Genomic DNA, 16,533 nt, shown 5'->3' with positions numbered 1-16,533 from the left:
TAATTACTTTTAAGAAACCAAAGGCTCAAGAAGAACTTTTGATCTTACAGTAACTGCCTAAAGGAACTTAGACCAAGGATCTTCTCCAGAAAGGGAGCTACCACCATATCTCCATAGAGGATTACAGTATGATGTGAGTTAGGGGTACACAGGGAGGAAGTTACGTTCCATTGTTTCTGTATTCTGTATGGTCCAGCAGATATTTGTTTACAAAAAATGTACTCTTTTTCATCTTCTTATGAATTGACTTCCTTCCCTTATGAATTGACCCGGGACGCCTGGGTGGCTCAGTCGGTTAAGCGTCCGACTTCGGCTCAGGTCATGATCTCACGGTCCGTGAGTTTGAGCCCCGTGTCGGGCTCTGTGCTGACAGCTCAGAGCCTGGAGCCTGCTTCGGATTCTGTGTCTCCCTCTCTCTCTGCCCCTCCCCTGTTCATACTCTGTCTTTCTCTGTGTCAAAAAAAATAAGTAAACGTTAAAAAAATTTAAAAAAAATGAAGTTCCAGGCCCTTACCTCTTTCTCCTTAGCTCTGGATGGCATATAAGACTTAATTGCCTGACTGACTGGGGGCCTCCTATCCTGATGGAGCCCCTGTATGAATGCAATTAAATTGATTTTCCCCTGTTAATCTGTTGCACGTCAAATTAATTCTTAGACTAACCAAAAGAATATTGTAGGGTAGAGGAAACGTTTCCTGCCCAATATAAGTCCACGTTTATCTTCATTAACATATAGGTCAATGAATAGGAAGAACTGGTTAGAACAAGAACTCTTAAGGGACATCTGGTTATTGGCAAAAGAATAGACAAATAGATCAATGGAACAGAATAGAGAGCCCAGAAATAGACCCATAAATACACTCAACTGATGTTTGACAAAGAAGCAAAAGCCATCCAATGGAGAAAAAAAGAGTCTCTTCAACAAATGGTGCTGGAACAGCTAACTGGACACCCGCCTACAAAGAAGTGAATCTAACCCCCAACCTAAAACCCTTCACACAAAGTAACTCAAAATGTACCATTGACCTGAGAGGAGCCAAGATGGCGGAACAACATGGAGGTTTTTTTGTGTCTCCTGCCCATGAAATGGACCATATACCCGAATGTAAAATGCAAAACTTTAAAACTCCTGGAAGACAACAAAGGAGAAAAATCTAGATGACCTTGGATATGATAATAACTTTTTTACGTGTAACACGTAACTTTTTTACGTGTAACACGTCTGCTCTACAGACGATGTTGTCAAGAGAATCAGACGACAAGTCACAGACTGGAAGAGAATATTTGCAAAAGTCCTATCTGATAAAGAGCATCCTGTCCGTTCCCTTCATTCTGCTGAGGTCCAGAGAAGCAAAATGCCTTGTCCAAGACCACTGAGTGGGAAAGGTAGGTCTAAAATCAGGTCTCATCTCTTCCTTCCTAACTTAGGTCCCCAGGGATAGCCTTTTGTTGTCTAAGCCCCCCTTCCCCCCCCCCCCCCACCACTTTGTCATGGCTCTCAGCTTCCTGGGAAATAGCCTTTCTGTCATAGTAGTTCCTTCTCCTGTCACCAAAATTCTTCAGTACCTTGCTGCTTTGGGAAACAGTAAACAAATGCATAGTCTGAAGTTAATGACCCACTTAGCTTAGGGCATTTGCATTTCTAAGAGGTTGTTAAAGATGACAGTGTTTTAGCACAAAGACAAGAATTCTCAGAGGAAGTTTCTGGGGTAGGCTGGTGAGGTTAGTGCGGTGACCTGGCCGAGATACCTCAAACCAGAGTCTCCATAACTCAGTCATTCTTTCTCCTTTCTTCCCTTCTGGCTGTCTTTCCTCCCAGGTTTTCTCTTCTTTTGGATCAGCAGCTGATTGTAGTGCTGCATGGGGTGGCTCAGTTCTTAAGGAAGTGGCTGTAATGAGGAAACCCTAGAGAGAACTGATAAAACAATCACGGGGATCCACTAAAAGGGTGGTCAGAGTATTAAGAGGAAGAGAAACAAAACCCAGCCAAGCAGAGAAGAGCAAAGAGCACCTTCTGTATCAAGTGGCCAGAATCGGAGAGTGTCTGGCACTGGGGTCCTTGGAGTTTATAGCATTAATTGGCCCTTTCCAAAGTGGGTCCATAGATAATGTTCCCCACTGGAAGCAGTAGACTAGACTCTCCCGGTCCTTTAATGACAGTTATGACTGATGGGGTTTTGGAGTGATGGGCGTCCAGAGCTGACAGCCAGGAAAGAATTCTTGAGAAGTCTTCGGGGTGCAAAAATGGTGATTTTATTAAAGCATGGGGACCGGACAGAAAGAGTTGCACTGAGGTTGTGAACAGTGACTGGTTATATACTGTGGAGTCAGGGGAGGTAAAGGCCAAAGGGAAACCTCCAGAGGGACTTTCATATGCTAAAGAGGACTCATAAAATGCCAGGGACCTTACTATTGTCAAGCTAAGGTTGTCTTTCTTCTAGCAAAGCATTATCGTTAACACAGTAGGAGTTCCTGGAGATTAGGCTATTGATACGATTGCCCTTTTCTTGTAATATTACTAAGATATTTATAAACTGAAGGAGTCTCATGTCCCGAAGGACTGTGAGCTCTATCAGTTAACCATTGGTTTTCTGTCCCTTTCCTTTGTCCTTGGGCAGCCAGGAGTGCCAGAGGACTATCACACATATCCTACCTGGAGGTGGGGGGTTGTTAGCTTGTGCTTGGCCCTCAGCTTGCCTTCTGCTCCCTCATCAGATAACATATCAAAGATCACACAGCTCGGGGACCCTAGGTGGCTCAGTCGGTTCAGCGTCCGATTTTGGCTCAGGTCGTGATCTCACAGTTTGTGAGTTTGAGCCCTGCATCGGGCTCTGTACTGACAGCTCAGAGCCTGGAGCTTGCTTCGGATTCTGTCTCTGTCTCTGTCTCTCTCTCTATGTCCCTCCTCCACTTGTGCTCTCTCTCAAAAATAAATAAAGTATAAAAAAAATTTTATTTTACAGATTACACAGCTAGCAAGGGTGAGGTTTTTGATCATCTGGGTTTGTCTGTCTCCAAAATCCATGCTTGTAATTACTGGAATTTCTTGACTTTTTGGTGGGGGGGAGGTGGGGGGGGGGACTTCCTGATTTTTAAATCATTTCTGTGCTGACAGCTCAGAGCCTGGAGCCTGCTTTGTATTCTGTGTCTCCCTCTCTCTCTGCCCCTCCCCCGCTCATGCTCTGTCTCTCCCTGTCTCAGAAATAAATAAACATAAAAAAATTAAAAAAAAACAACAACAAGGGAAACATCCAGGAAAACTGAGTGACTCCCCAAGATGGCCCAAGCCATCACTTTAAATGTTATCTTCAGCTAAAGACAAAAGAATAAAAAATTGGAAGGGGGAATCAGTTATAGGAAGTTACTGGCAAAACCACAGGAAAACATAAAGTTCTTACAGAGACTTAAGTCTGTGCCCTCTCCATTGATAAGGGTTTCTTGTGATTCAGAGTCATCCTTCTCATCTTGGTACAGAGAGAGACACCCTTAAAAAGTGGAGATTCCCTTATAAATGTAAATGTAAAGTTAACTCCTACTTGGTTTTCAGACCTTCTCTTGTGTCTGCTCTTATTTAAAAATAACCAGCTGAAGATAATCTTGATGCTACAGAGGCATGTTTTGGGGCAGCATATTCTGCTCCCCTTCACAAAAAATCAACAACAGCCAACTAGGCTTTTGCAAACAATGCAACTGCTTAAGCGAGAGCCAATAAAATGATTACCTTGCTTTGCTATCACCTTTTCTCTATAGAAGTCTTTCCCCAAGCTTCTGTCGGTGGACTGCTCCAAAACACGTCCAGATTCCCAACAGGAATTGATTTTTGCTCAAATAAACTAAGACATTTTAATATGCCTCGGTTTATCCTTTAACTGTTTCTTCATGTGCAGAGGATGATATAGTTTACCTTCTGAAATTGTTGTGTTAAGGATAATATGTATAAAATACCTCCTCCCCGGTAAGCATTCATATGCTTACGTTAACTATTAGTTTTGGTCTCTTAATGTGTTAACTATATATTACTCTATGCTTTTGTTTTGTCAAATGACAATGAAGGAACAAGTTTGATGTCCTTTATTTTAGGGAGTCTGACATGATAGAGAATAATGAAGTTTTGGAGTGATGGTGGGGTGATCCAGAGCCAACGACCAAGAAAGAATTCTTGAAGATGTCTTTGGTGCAAAAAGGTGATTTTATTAAAGCACGGGGACAGGACCCGTGGACAGGAAGAGCTGCACTGGGGTTGTGACAATAACTCATTATATGCCCTCAGGTTGGGAGAGGGTCAGGGATAGATTAAGTCTAAGGAATTTTGGAAGCAAGGATTCCAGGACCTTGAGGGGCTAGCTGTTGGTGGAGAAACACTATTTATCACCTTTAATGAAACCTCAGTCTTGAGACCCTTCAGATGCATATGAGGGGTGGGGGGGGGGGGAGGGGGGCATAAGCTTGGAGCATGATTGCCAGCATATAACCTGGGGCAGTTGAGATAAAGGAAGTGAATTACAGGATCCTCAAGGTTGGGACAGTATTAAACCAAGGTTTTCTTCTGCCACTAGCAAAGTGTCATCCTTTTTGCAGCTGAGCTCCTAGAGGGAGGTCACTCTGCCTGTTTCAAGGACTTGTCAATGGAATATAGACAGTAAGGGAATTTAATTTTTCATTTGCCTTAGTTTCCCACATCACCATGGCAAGCACTTAAACCCCTTTCCTTTGTTCTTGGGTAGCAGGAGTGTCCCATCACACAGATCCCACCAGGGTGGGGGTGGGGTGGGGTGGGGTGCTAGTTTGTGCTTTGGCCCCTCAGCATGCCTCATGCTCAGTCATCAGAGAGGGGCTTCATTTGGTCCATTAAACTGAAGCACTGGAAATCAGGGAGAAGTTTTTAATGGGCAGAATGACAGGATCAGCAGCATCGTGGACCAAGTGTGGTCTTTGGTGGCAAACCCAAAAATCATATAGGTTACCCCCTTTGCTAGAGCTCCAGAAATACAGACGATAGCATTATGATAGGAAAAGATAGGATAAAATATGCAGAGAGGGAAGGATTAGGATTTGAGGTCCCTGGGTGGGGAAAAACACTTATTTTGGAACAATGCTGGGAGTGTCTGACTCCCTCAGGCTTAAGGTTCCTCTTAAGAATGTAACAGGCCCCTATGGGAATGCAAGCTGGTGCAGCCACTCTGGAAAACAGTATGGAGGTTCCTCAAAAAACTAAAAATAGAACTACCCTGTGACCCAGCAATTGCACTACTAGGCATTTATCCAAGGGATACAGGTGTGCTGTTTCAAAGGGACGCATGCACCCCCATGTTTATAGCAGCAGTTTCAACAATAGCCAAAGTATGGAAAGAGCTCAAATGTCCACCGATGGATAAGTGGATAAAGAAGATGTGGTATATAGATACAACGGAGTATTACTCGGCAATCAAAAAGAATGAAATCTTGCCATTTGCAACGACATGGATGGAACTGGAGGGTATCAGGCTAAGCGAAATGAGTCAGAGAAAGACAAAAATCATATGACCTCACTCATATGAGGACTTTAAGAGACAAAACAGATGAACATGAGGGAAGGGAAACAAAAATAATATAAAAACAGGGAGGGGGACAAAACAGAAGAGACTCATAAATATAGAGAATAAAGGTTATGGGAGGGGTTGTGGGGGGCGGTGGGCTAAATGGGGAAGGGGCACTAAGGAATCTACTCCTGAAATCATTGTTGCACTACATGCTAACTGATTTGGATGTAAATTTTAAAAATAAAAAACTAAATTAAAAAAATTAAAAAAGAATGTAACAGACCCCACCTACTCCCCCTCAGGTTTCCCTCAGGAATTTGACTGAAAGACCTAAGTATGGCCATAGGTCACTCCTCCTACAGTGGAAACCAGTCAATCAGGAATGGACAACCCAGCACCCAGAGTTATCAAGCCAATAAGGGTAGGAGCTGAGAAGGAACAAGGGGGAAGGGAAGGGGGTGGTGACCAGAACCTCCCAAAACGAGGCCCATGGCCTGTGATCCTCGGGCATTCACTTTCTAATGTCCGCACTGTAAAGTGAGCTTTCCTCCTACTCTTACTTTCTGACCTTACACTCTAATAAGCTCTTGCCTGCTACTCATTTTGTGTCCATCTCGGTAGTCTTCGAAGCCGCGGGACAACCAACCCTGGGTATTGAGGTAAAGAAAATCCTGCAACAGCATTACATTTCCAAGTGGCAGAATGAGAAAGAAGAATGGCAAAGCAGGTGTGAAAGGGTAAAAGGGGGTCGTGATGAGAGGGGGAGGCACCAGGATTCTAATGCCAGTGTCTTGGGCGGAAGAAGTCCCTGTCGTGGTGTCAGCATGTTCTCATTCTAATGAGCTTGATTTTGATGTCTCTGGCATTTGTAGAGGACCAGATGTCAGGTGGGGCCTCCCTCAGTTGTGAAATATACACTCAAATTTCAACACTTTGTAATTTGGCAACAGTGGCAGCGAGGAGGGAGCCTCAGGCAAGCTGTCACCCGCAAACACAGGGCCCCCCAACCCCAGGTGTGACATTCCTCTGGCTCTCCTGGCTGCCCAGGAACAAAGGAAAGGGGAAAACATGGTTAGCTGATCAGAGATCACAGTCACGGAGCACTGGGGTCTCCATCAGTTTACAAATATCTTGGTAAATTACAAGAAAAAGGCGATCTTATCAATCGCCTAACCTCCAGAAACCTGTAGACTCGGTTTCTTGGAGCCCCAACCTCACCCTTCCATCGTGATATGGGGAACCAAGGCAAGAAGGAAATGGCAGGTGAAATTAAGTTTCCTTATAACTGGCAGCCCAGTGACAAATACTTGAGGCAAAAACAGAGTAGAACATTTCTCCAGGAACCCCCTACTGCGGTAATGTTAATGCCTTCCTAGAGGGAAAACAACCTTAGCTTGACATAGCAAAACCCCTGGCATCTTTTGAGTCCTCTTTAGCATATGAAAGTCCTTGTAGAGGCTTCCCTTTGGCCTTTACCTCCCCCAACTCCATAGTATGTAATGAGTCACTCCTCACTACCCCAGTGTCCCTCTTCCTGCCCGTGGGTCCTGTCCCTGTGCTTTAATAAAATCACCTTTTTGCACCAAAGACGTCTTTTTTCTTGGCCATCAGCTCCGGACCCCCACTACTCTAAAACCCCACCATTAGTAGTCAAGAATTCTTAGTAGGGTTCTATGAGTCTCACTTTTGTAAAAGTGTTAGGGACTCTCTTGCTCAAAAGTAGATCCCAACATTTAGAAACAGAAACAAATAAGACCACTTAATTCATGCTCTAACTGAAACCCATGGTGCTCATTTTTTTTTTGTTGTTGTTTGTTTGTTTCTTTAGTAGGCTCCTTTCCCAGCGTGGGGCTTGAACTCAGGACCCTGATATCAAGAGTCATATGCTTCACTGACTGAGCCAGCCAGGTGCCCCCCATTGTGCTCATTTCTTATTGCACTTTCTTGAAGCATTGATGAAAGTATTTGCAAGGACCAGAGAACATTCCAATCATCAGGCCAGAAAAGCCCTGATAGCAAGAGATGCTTAGAAGACCACCCCCATACACCCCTTTCCTGGTCAATGATCAAGAACACATACTGACCCCCACCCATGATCATGTGCTCTCCGCCTGCTCTCTTGTATGTACTGCCCCTCCCCCCCCACCTCTCCTTATGAAATTCTAGGTGTCCATCTTGTAGGTGAAGCAGTTGGTTGGGAAGGCTTGATTGTCTGTCACCTCCCCTGGCTGCTGTCACCAAAACCAATTTTCCCCTTTCTCTTCCCAAACCTCATCTGTTGCATTATTGTCTTCTTGAGTGAGGAGTTTGGCTGCTTGTTAGGCCACAGTCTTGGCAAACCCAGACAGGACAGGTGACCTTGATTTGTCCAGGTCAATGAACCTTGGGATTCATTCCCCTAGTTGGAGCAGTTGGCCAAGGCAGTGCACCGGGGCTGACTCATTCATTTCCTGAGTTCGTGGCTGTGATAGACTGTTCAGTAACAAAAGCATCAGACTGGAACAGTGATTGCCTGTAAATGACCAAAAAACTTAAAAATGCCCGTGGGTTAAGATCTGATGAGAGTTCATTTCACAAGCAAGTGTAGTTATTTCTGTGGCAAAAAATAATTTAGGGTGATAACTGAACAATGAGGCTACTGACAAATTTCTAGAACCTTTAAACAATTTCTGGAATACCTAAATCAGTAAATAGATCCACATGCGTATAACCTAAGAAGGTTTAACATCACTTCTTATTTTACAGTGCTTCCCATATAACTTAACATACCAAATAAGCCTAATTAGTTTAATATCTCTCCTTCACAGAGGTGATAAGTCCTTTGAGGTTTCCAGGCACCCTGTAGCAAATCTCAAATCACAAAGACTCTATTTAGAATGATTTAGAAAAGTTGTCAAAATGGCAAAGGGTTTGAACATTTGACTCAATAACATCGCAGATCATTATGAAATAATACATAATTACCTATTTAATGAAAGTGACAATAAAAGATTTTAAAGGCAAATATGGAAGGTTACATAGTTATGAGCTCTTAATAAAATATTATTGAGCTTAATAAAATAATAAAAGAGCTAATACTTAGCTCTTTTAATATGAGCTAATACTTAGCTCTTTTGATATTGAGAAGACTGAATTTTCTTAAGTAATCAAAGACCTGAAAAAGACAACATGAAGCACAGGAAATTATTTTGGTAAGACACAAAATCATTGCTTTCCAGGTAGATTACCCAAAAGGTTAAAAAAAAAAAAAACAAAAAACAACTTTCAGGAGCGTGGGTGGCTCAGTGGGTTGAACATCTGATCCTTGCTTTCGGCTCAAGTCATGATCCTGGGGTTGTGGGATGGAGCCTTGTCAGAGTCTGTGCTGAGCGTGGAGCCTGCTTAAGATTCTCTCTCTCTCTCTCTCTCTCTCTCTCTCTCTCAAATAGAATAACAAAACTAAAAAAAAAAAAAAAATCTTTCACAGCTCTTACCGAGAACAGACCAATATGGTTGGACCTAGAGAATATCCTAAGTGAAATAAGTCAAACAAAAATATCAGATGATTTCAATTATAAGTGGAATCTAAAAGGCAAAACAAATGAACAAACAGTAGAAACAGACCCCATAAATAGAGAGCAAACTGCTGGTGGCCGGAGGGGAGGGAGTGGGGGGAAGGGCAAAATCGGTGAAAGGGAATGGGAGGTACAGACTTCCAGCTATGGAATGAATAAGTCATGTGGATGAAAGATACAGCCCAGAGAATATAGTCAATGGTGTTGTAAAGCGCTGTATGGTGGCTGATGGTATTTACACCTGCCTGAGCATAGCGTAGTGTAGACTTGTCTAATCACTATGTTGTACACCTGAAACTAATGTAACATTGTGTGTCAACGATACTTCCATCAGAAAAAAAGGGGAGCTGACCAAGAGTCCAAGGAAACTTTGTCCTTTTGAAAGAGGACTTCAACTACCTTCACTTTGACCTCAAACTTTCTAATTGATGAAACGCCTCTTTAACTCAGCTCTGGCAAAAGACCTTGCGGGCAAAGCTTCCCGTGATGGGAACTGAAACTACCCCTCAAGCAATCAGGAGTGCCCCGAGCCAGCAAGACGCAGCTTGGGATTGAACCTAAGACAATGATGCACCTGACCTTGACTGCCCACGTGCACGTACTCCCCCATCTTTGTCCCACATTTTCCTTATATAAACCTGGACGTATTTTCAGCACTTTGGAGACCGTCTTTGAGCCGTTCCTCTGCTGTCTTCCTGGTGGTGGCCTCACTGAAATACATTCTTTTTCTTCTTTTACCACTACTCAACTCTCTGCCTTTGGATTTTGTCAGGGGCGGGTGGCCGGATCTCGTCTGTCTGGGACTCAGAGCCTGCTGTTCTTGTACACCTGCACCCCAGCTACATTTTCGACAAAGAGAAAGCCAAATTCTAGTTTTGCATCAGTATATTTTTTTATAATAAAATTGTTTTTTAAACTTTATTTATTTATTTTGAGAGAGAGAGACAGAAAGAGCCGGGGAGGGGCAGAGAGAAAGGGAGAGAGAATCCCAAGCAGGCTTCGCGCCATCAGCCCAGAGCCCGATGTGGGGCTCAAACTCACAAACCGTGAGACCATGACCTGAGCCGAAACCGAGAGTCACGCGATTAACCTACTGAGCCCCCAGGTGTTCCTACGTTAAAATTCTTAAAAAACAAAAAACAAAACAAAACTTAAATAGACCCATTCCAATCTTAGCCGGCTTGACCACACCTAAGGGGCGCCTGGGTGGCTCAGTCAGTTAAGCGGCCGACTTCGGCTCAGGTCACGATCTCGTGGTCCGTGAGTTCGAGCCCCGCGTCGGGCTCTGTGCTGACAGCTCAGAGCCTGGAGCCTGTTTCAGATTCTGTGTCTCCCTCTCTCTGACCCTCCCCCATTCATGCTCTGTCTCTCTCTGTCTCAAAAATAAATAAACATTAAAAAAAAAATTTAAAAAAATAAAATAAAATAAAAAAAAATAAAATTGCTTTCCCAAGATTCATTTTCCATAAGTCTTCTATACATTTTTTATCTCCATTTGAAGTTTGTCCTGTTTGTTCCCCTTTCTCATTTTGGAACAATTATTTTAATTAGGACAAGCTTACTCTCTTTTTCCCTTAACAAAAAGATCTCCGTCTCTCATACCTCTTCTTACCAAAAACACATACTACTTTGCTTGCTTAGAGACGTTTCCCTTATTATTTCTTGTAGATTTAATTACATATATTAATTAGAATTCTTAACCCTCAGAATCCTTAATTCTCAGTGAAAACTAAGAGGTAAACAATTGTGGACTGTTAGGCTAGCATTCTTTGGACTGGCAAATTTACAAACACATTTCGTAATTTCTAGCATTTTCTTCCTCACTCAATGTGGCACCAACCACGTTTACTAATACACCCAGACACCTTTACTTACTCTGTAAAAGGAAGCCAAAAGTGGATAAACCTCTGTTCAGGAAGTAACGTTTCAGTATTTTATTTAGAAATGATCTGGATAGGCAACAGATACCCATCATTTAACTTATCTTAGTACGACATTAAGATTTCAAGTTACCGAAAAGATTTTGGAAAACATTTTTTTTACATGTATTTATTTTTGAGAGACAGAGAGAGACAGAGCACAAGTGGGGGAGGGGCAGAGATAGAACGAGACACAGGATCCGAAGCAGGCTCCAGGCTCCGAGCTGTCAGCACAGAGCCCGATGCAGGGCTCGAACTCACAAACTGTGAGATCATGACCTGAGCCGAAGTCGGACGCTTAACTGACTGAGCCACCCAGGCGCCCCTGGAAACGTTTTTTTTTTTTTAAGTTTATTTATTTATTTTGAAAGAGAGAGAGAGAGAGAACATGCACGGGAGGGGCAGAGAGAGAGGAAAAGAGAATCTCTAGCAGGCTCCGAAATGTCAGCTCAGAGCCCCATGTGGGGTTCAAACCCAGGAACCGTGAGATCACGATGGAACATTTAACCCACTGAGCCACCCAGGCGCCCCTAAACTTTTCCTTAATATTTGTGAAAACTTTAAAGATTTTTCATTCGCTTAGTTTCCAAATAGCCTTTCCTTTTCTTTCTTTCTTGTTTTTTTTTTTTTCTGATAAGAATTGCTTTCCTAAACCTTACACTTCACAGAGCTAGCCCAGATAAGGGTTCCTAGAGAAGAGTGGGTAGAATTTTCTATCTTGAAAGCACAGGGAAAGAATGCAAGTTTCTTCGAGAATGACTTCCATTCAGTACATTAGAATTCGACAATACCCACAAACCTTTTGAAATACATAGAGGAAGTTTTGGAATCAGCAAAAGGGTAGGTGGGCTTTGAATTGCTCATAGAGCTGAACTTCTGTTCTTGAAAGATTCAACAAGACAAAAAGAGCTGTTTTTAATTCCTCAGAGAATTGGGTTGCAACCTGAATGACATTTAAAGGGCTGGCCCACTAGGCCAGCTACGTTTTCTTCAATTTGCTTCTTTATATCAGGAAAAAGATCTCAACTAATTTAGAAATCAGAAGAACCTATGTTCTAGATTTACAGTTCTTTGTTGTGGAATGTTTTTCTTCTCCTCCGAGTATGTAAAGTTTCTGTCGGGAGGCGCCTGGGTGGCTCAGTGGGTTAAGCATCCGACTCTTGAGTTCAGCTCAGGTCATAATCTCACAGTTCGTGAGCTGGAGCCGTGCATGGACTCTGTGCTGACAGCAGGGATCCTGCTTGGGATTCTTCCTCTTTCTCTACCCCTGCCCCGCTCGCAGTCTCTCTGTCTCCCTCAAAATAAATACATCATCTTTAGGAAAAAAACAAAGTTTCTACTGGGCTCTGATTATCCGCTTCAAATTTAGTCAACTTCTGATCATAGAGCTACTTAAAAAATCATTTCCAATACCTTGTCCGGTTTCAGCTAGGACAAACTGTAAATGTTCCTGCAGTATTTTTTTTTTATGTTTATTTATTTTGAGAGAGAGAGAGAGATAAAGAGTGAGCAGGACAGGGATAGAGAGAGAGGGAGGCAGAAAATCCCAAGCAGGCTCCCCATTGCCAGTGTGGAGCTTGACTTGGGGCTCAAACTCACAAACTGTTGAGATCACGACCCGAGCCAAAATCAAGCGTTGGAAGGTTAACCAACTGATCCACCTAGGCACCCCATTGTTCCTGCAATATTAAACAATCCCATGGACCTAAGAGGCACCCCCAAAGAGGGTGCAAAAGGTATTAATCCTCCCAAGATCCAGAGCCACTCCCAAAGTCAGCCAAAAGAAGGACCTAGACAATTCTCTGAGAGCTGGCAGCAGTTGGAAAGACTCCAGCTAGAGACAGGGGCAACCCATGTTTCTGTCTAGCCGTATTTTGGGGGCCTCCAACCTCACAGTTGCCACGTGAAGTTCTCAGGACACAAAACAAACAAAAAGGCAGTAGATGCTCCTGAGAAAGAAAGATTTGGGAAGTAATGGATACCCCCAAACCAAAGTCACAGGAGCCTGAATTTAGAAAGGAAAAGACAATGCAAAATTGTATTTTCTTCTCTTGGCCGGGCACTACAGAGATGGAGGAGAGCTGACTCGGATAAGAATTCTCAGTCTTTGGGGCGCCTGGGTAGCTCCATCAGTTGAGCATCTGGCTTTTGATTTTGGCTCAGGTCATGGTCCCACGGTCGTGGGATCAATCCCCTGCATCTCTCTCTAAAAAAAAAAAAAAAAAAAAAAAAAATTCTTACTCTTGGCCAGTTTTTGCCAGTTTCCCCAAGATCCCATCTGCAGATTCTAGACTGAGAGGGATCTGAAGTCGAGGGTAGCTCCATTATCTATCTGAATTTGGAAAGGTTTTCCACTAATTAAAAAAAAAAAAAGTCTGTTTATTTTGGCAGAGAGAGAGAGAGAATGAGAGAGAATCCCAAGGAGGTTGCGAGCTGTCTGCACAGGGTCTGACATAGGGCTCGATCCTATGAACCATGAGATCATGACCTGAGCCAAAACCAAGAGTGAGACTCTCAACTGACTAAGCCACCCAGGTGCCCCTCCACTAATTTTTTAAAAATAGCTTAAAGGAATTTTTTTTTTTTAATGTTTACTTACTATTTTGAGAGAGAGAGAGAGAGAGAGAGAGGGAGAGAATGAGTGTGAGCAGGGCAGGGGCAGACAGAGAGGGAGACACAGAATCGGAAGCAGGCTCCAGGCTCCGAGCTGTCAGCACAGAGCCCGATGCGGGGCTCGAACTCACAAACCCTGAGATCATGACCTGAGCCAAAGTCAGATGCTTAACCTACTGAACCACCCAGACACCCCTAATTTTAATTTTAGTTTCCCCTCGGCTATTTAAGGGAATAACTGATAGCAATTTACTGGAGAATTCCTCTGAGGGTAGATATGGGAGGTGTCCATAAGGTCACTACCTTGTCAGGCTCGTGTTTATGGCCTTGTAGTCTTTTCAGAGTGGAAGGCAATTCAGATAAGGAACGGGTAGGGTGTGAATACTCGAGTGAAAAAGGGGAGTCATGCTAGTCTCACAGTCTTTTGTTTTAGATGCCTCTTATGTCCTTAACTTTTCATTGGCCTTTTGCAGTGAATCTCTCAACGAAGTTATTTTCGAATCTTGAAGACTTTTGGAAGCTTCTTCATGCCAATTAAAATAGGTAGCCCAGCACTTCCGTCGCCATGACCATGAACAGCGCAGGGGAGGTCTGCACGGACAGGAAGCACCCGTAAGATAAGTGCTTTAATCACTGGTTTGCTGAGAGGTTCCTCAACGGGGACGGCTCTGGGGACCCGCGCACCGACCTCTTCAAGCGCTACCAGCAATGTGTTCAGAAAGCGATAATGGAGAAGGAGCTTCCCATTGAAGAACTAGAATTCATAGATCACAGTTCTTCTTGACCTTGACGGTCACCTTAAAAATAGACTCCTTGAATCAGGAAGTAGAGGGCACTGGGTTTCGTCAGTTAAGGCTGTGAAAGTAGCCATCAGTGTGAATGAGGAGTTTAGGAGGGAGGAGGTTTCTTTCCTCCTGGATTTCCTCTCGCTTGTAAGAGGATGAACCATCACTCTTTGCTTCGAGATGATTTCTCGCGTACTCTGGCATCTTGCAGGCACTCTCTGTGCTAAAACGGAATGATTTCTTGGGATTGTGGTTGCAGTGCTTGGTCTGGGATCAGCTCCGAATGTCCTTTGTATGGAAACATCGATAAACTTGTCAGGATGATGAAGATTGCCTGACCTCTTGAGTTTTGCTGCAAAGGACATTAGGTACACGGTCCTGGGGTTATGACTCATGGAAGCAATTGGTTGGATCTCTCTTTTCCCTCAGGGAGCTGATGCTCTGAAATGGGATCCCAGCACAAGTTTTAATCAGCGCTCGGGAGCACGGCTGTATTTGTACATAATAACTGTTAAGATCGCTGGCGGACTGGGTTGGCCAACTGGAAGACCGCTTGAACAGAGTTCCCTGCCGTAAGACGAGGGGTCAGATTTCAGGTTAAGATGTGAAAGCTTGAAAAATGTTGCAGTAAGAACCATTTCAGAGCTCACAGTGTAGCTGAGGAGTTAAGATCCTTGGAGTCACTGTGGAGGAACATCCTACGTTGCAAAGATTTGCGGTTGCCAGCTTTCAACCCAGGCCGATTAATTAGGCCAACTTGTGTTTATCAGAAAAGTGCCCAAATGCTGCACCTGGTTAAACGGGAGAAGAGTTTGCTGTATTTGCCGTGTAAGGTCTGTAATTATGAAGACGGAATGAATTGTAACATCTAGTTTTCAGTAAATAAATAAATAAATAAATAGATTAATTAAAAAATAGGTAGCTCACTCTGTTTGAGTTGGAAACCTTACTTTTAAGTGCACTTCTTGTTTTCTTTCTTTTTTTCTTTTTTTTTTAATGTTTATTTATTTATTTATTTATTTTTAATTTTTTTTTTCAACGTTTTTTATTTATTTTTGGGACAGAGAGAGACAGAGCGTGAACGGGGGAGGGGCAGAGAGAGAGGGAGACACAGAATCGGAAGCAGGCTCCAGGCTCCGAACCGTCGGCCCAGAGCCCGACGCGGGGCTCGAACTCACGGACCGCGAGATCATGACCTGAGCCGAAGTCGGACGCTTAACCGACGGCGCCACCCAGGCGCCCCAATGTTTATTTATTTTTGAGAGAGAGACACACACCCAGGGGGACCTGGGGAGGGGCAGAGAGAGAGGGAGACTCAGAATCCGAAGCAGGCTCCAGGCTCAAACCCATGAACCGTGAGATCATGACGTGAGCTGAAGTCCGACGCTTAACTGACGGAGCCACCCAGGTGCCCCTCAAGTGCACTTCTTAAATGAATGATCTTGCCTTATTAGAATGTTTCCCGGAATAGCTGTGGTCATTCTTGTGTGTTTTAGTAAGATTTTGCCATTATTTATAGATGTCTACAGCTTCTAGGACCGTGGTTCTCAGACATCAAAGACGCAGGTGTGCTGGCAGGCGACAATGTTTGATTCTTTGAAAATTGAGGATCCCATTTCGTTAGCCAAGGCGTGGGTCTCTCGGAGCCAAATTAATAACCGAGAGGGATGTGCCACTGGGTTGAGGGCTGTGTAGTGTTGTCCAGCAGACATCAGTGCTTGGGAATTTTCTTGGGTTAGCAGGTGACCTAGTGTCGGTCTAAACTGTTCCATGACCAAACTTCTGCTAGCATGGGAACCTTAGATTTGGGTGGTAAGTGCTCTAATGGCTTTTAAGACCTTGACCCATGCCTACTAATTTTGTGGCTTTGGCTTCCAAGATTCTCATTAGCAATAGATCTCTTATCCTTTTTACAAAGATTATCCCCCCACCTTCACCCCCGAGAATATTTCTTTATAGTGGCAGACACTCAAATGGATTTTATTTTTTTTTTAATTTTATTTTTAAGCGATCTCTACACCCAATGGGGGACTCGAACTTACAACCCCAAGATCAAAAGTCACATGTTCTACCCACTGAGTCAGCCAGGTGCCCCTCTAGTGAATTTCAGCGGTCTGCTTGTGTCTTCTTAGATTTTGATGTG

At 43.6% G+C, this 16,533-nt stretch overlaps 1 long non-coding RNA gene across 1 annotated transcript; it reads left to right on the top strand.

The window, feature by feature from the left end:
- Window positions 1-1,224: 1,224 nt before the first annotated feature.
- On the top strand, window positions 1,225-9,183 carry LOC131495776 (uncharacterized). Its single transcript, XR_009254117.1, has 3 exons — window positions 1,225-1,386; window positions 4,081-4,184; window positions 7,351-9,183. It is a non-coding gene; the product is annotated as an uncharacterized LOC131495776 (long non-coding RNA).
- The last annotated feature ends 7,350 nt before the right edge of the window (window positions 9,184-16,533 follow it).

The sequence above is a fragment of the Neofelis nebulosa genome, chromosome 15, assembly GCF_028018385.1.
Source record: "Neofelis nebulosa isolate mNeoNeb1 chromosome 15, mNeoNeb1.pri, whole genome shotgun sequence".
Classification (NCBI taxonomy): Eukaryota; Metazoa; Chordata; class Mammalia; order Carnivora; family Felidae; genus Neofelis; species Neofelis nebulosa.
Note: the sequence above shows the minus strand (reverse complement) of the source record. Positions and strands in the feature narration are given on the sequence as shown.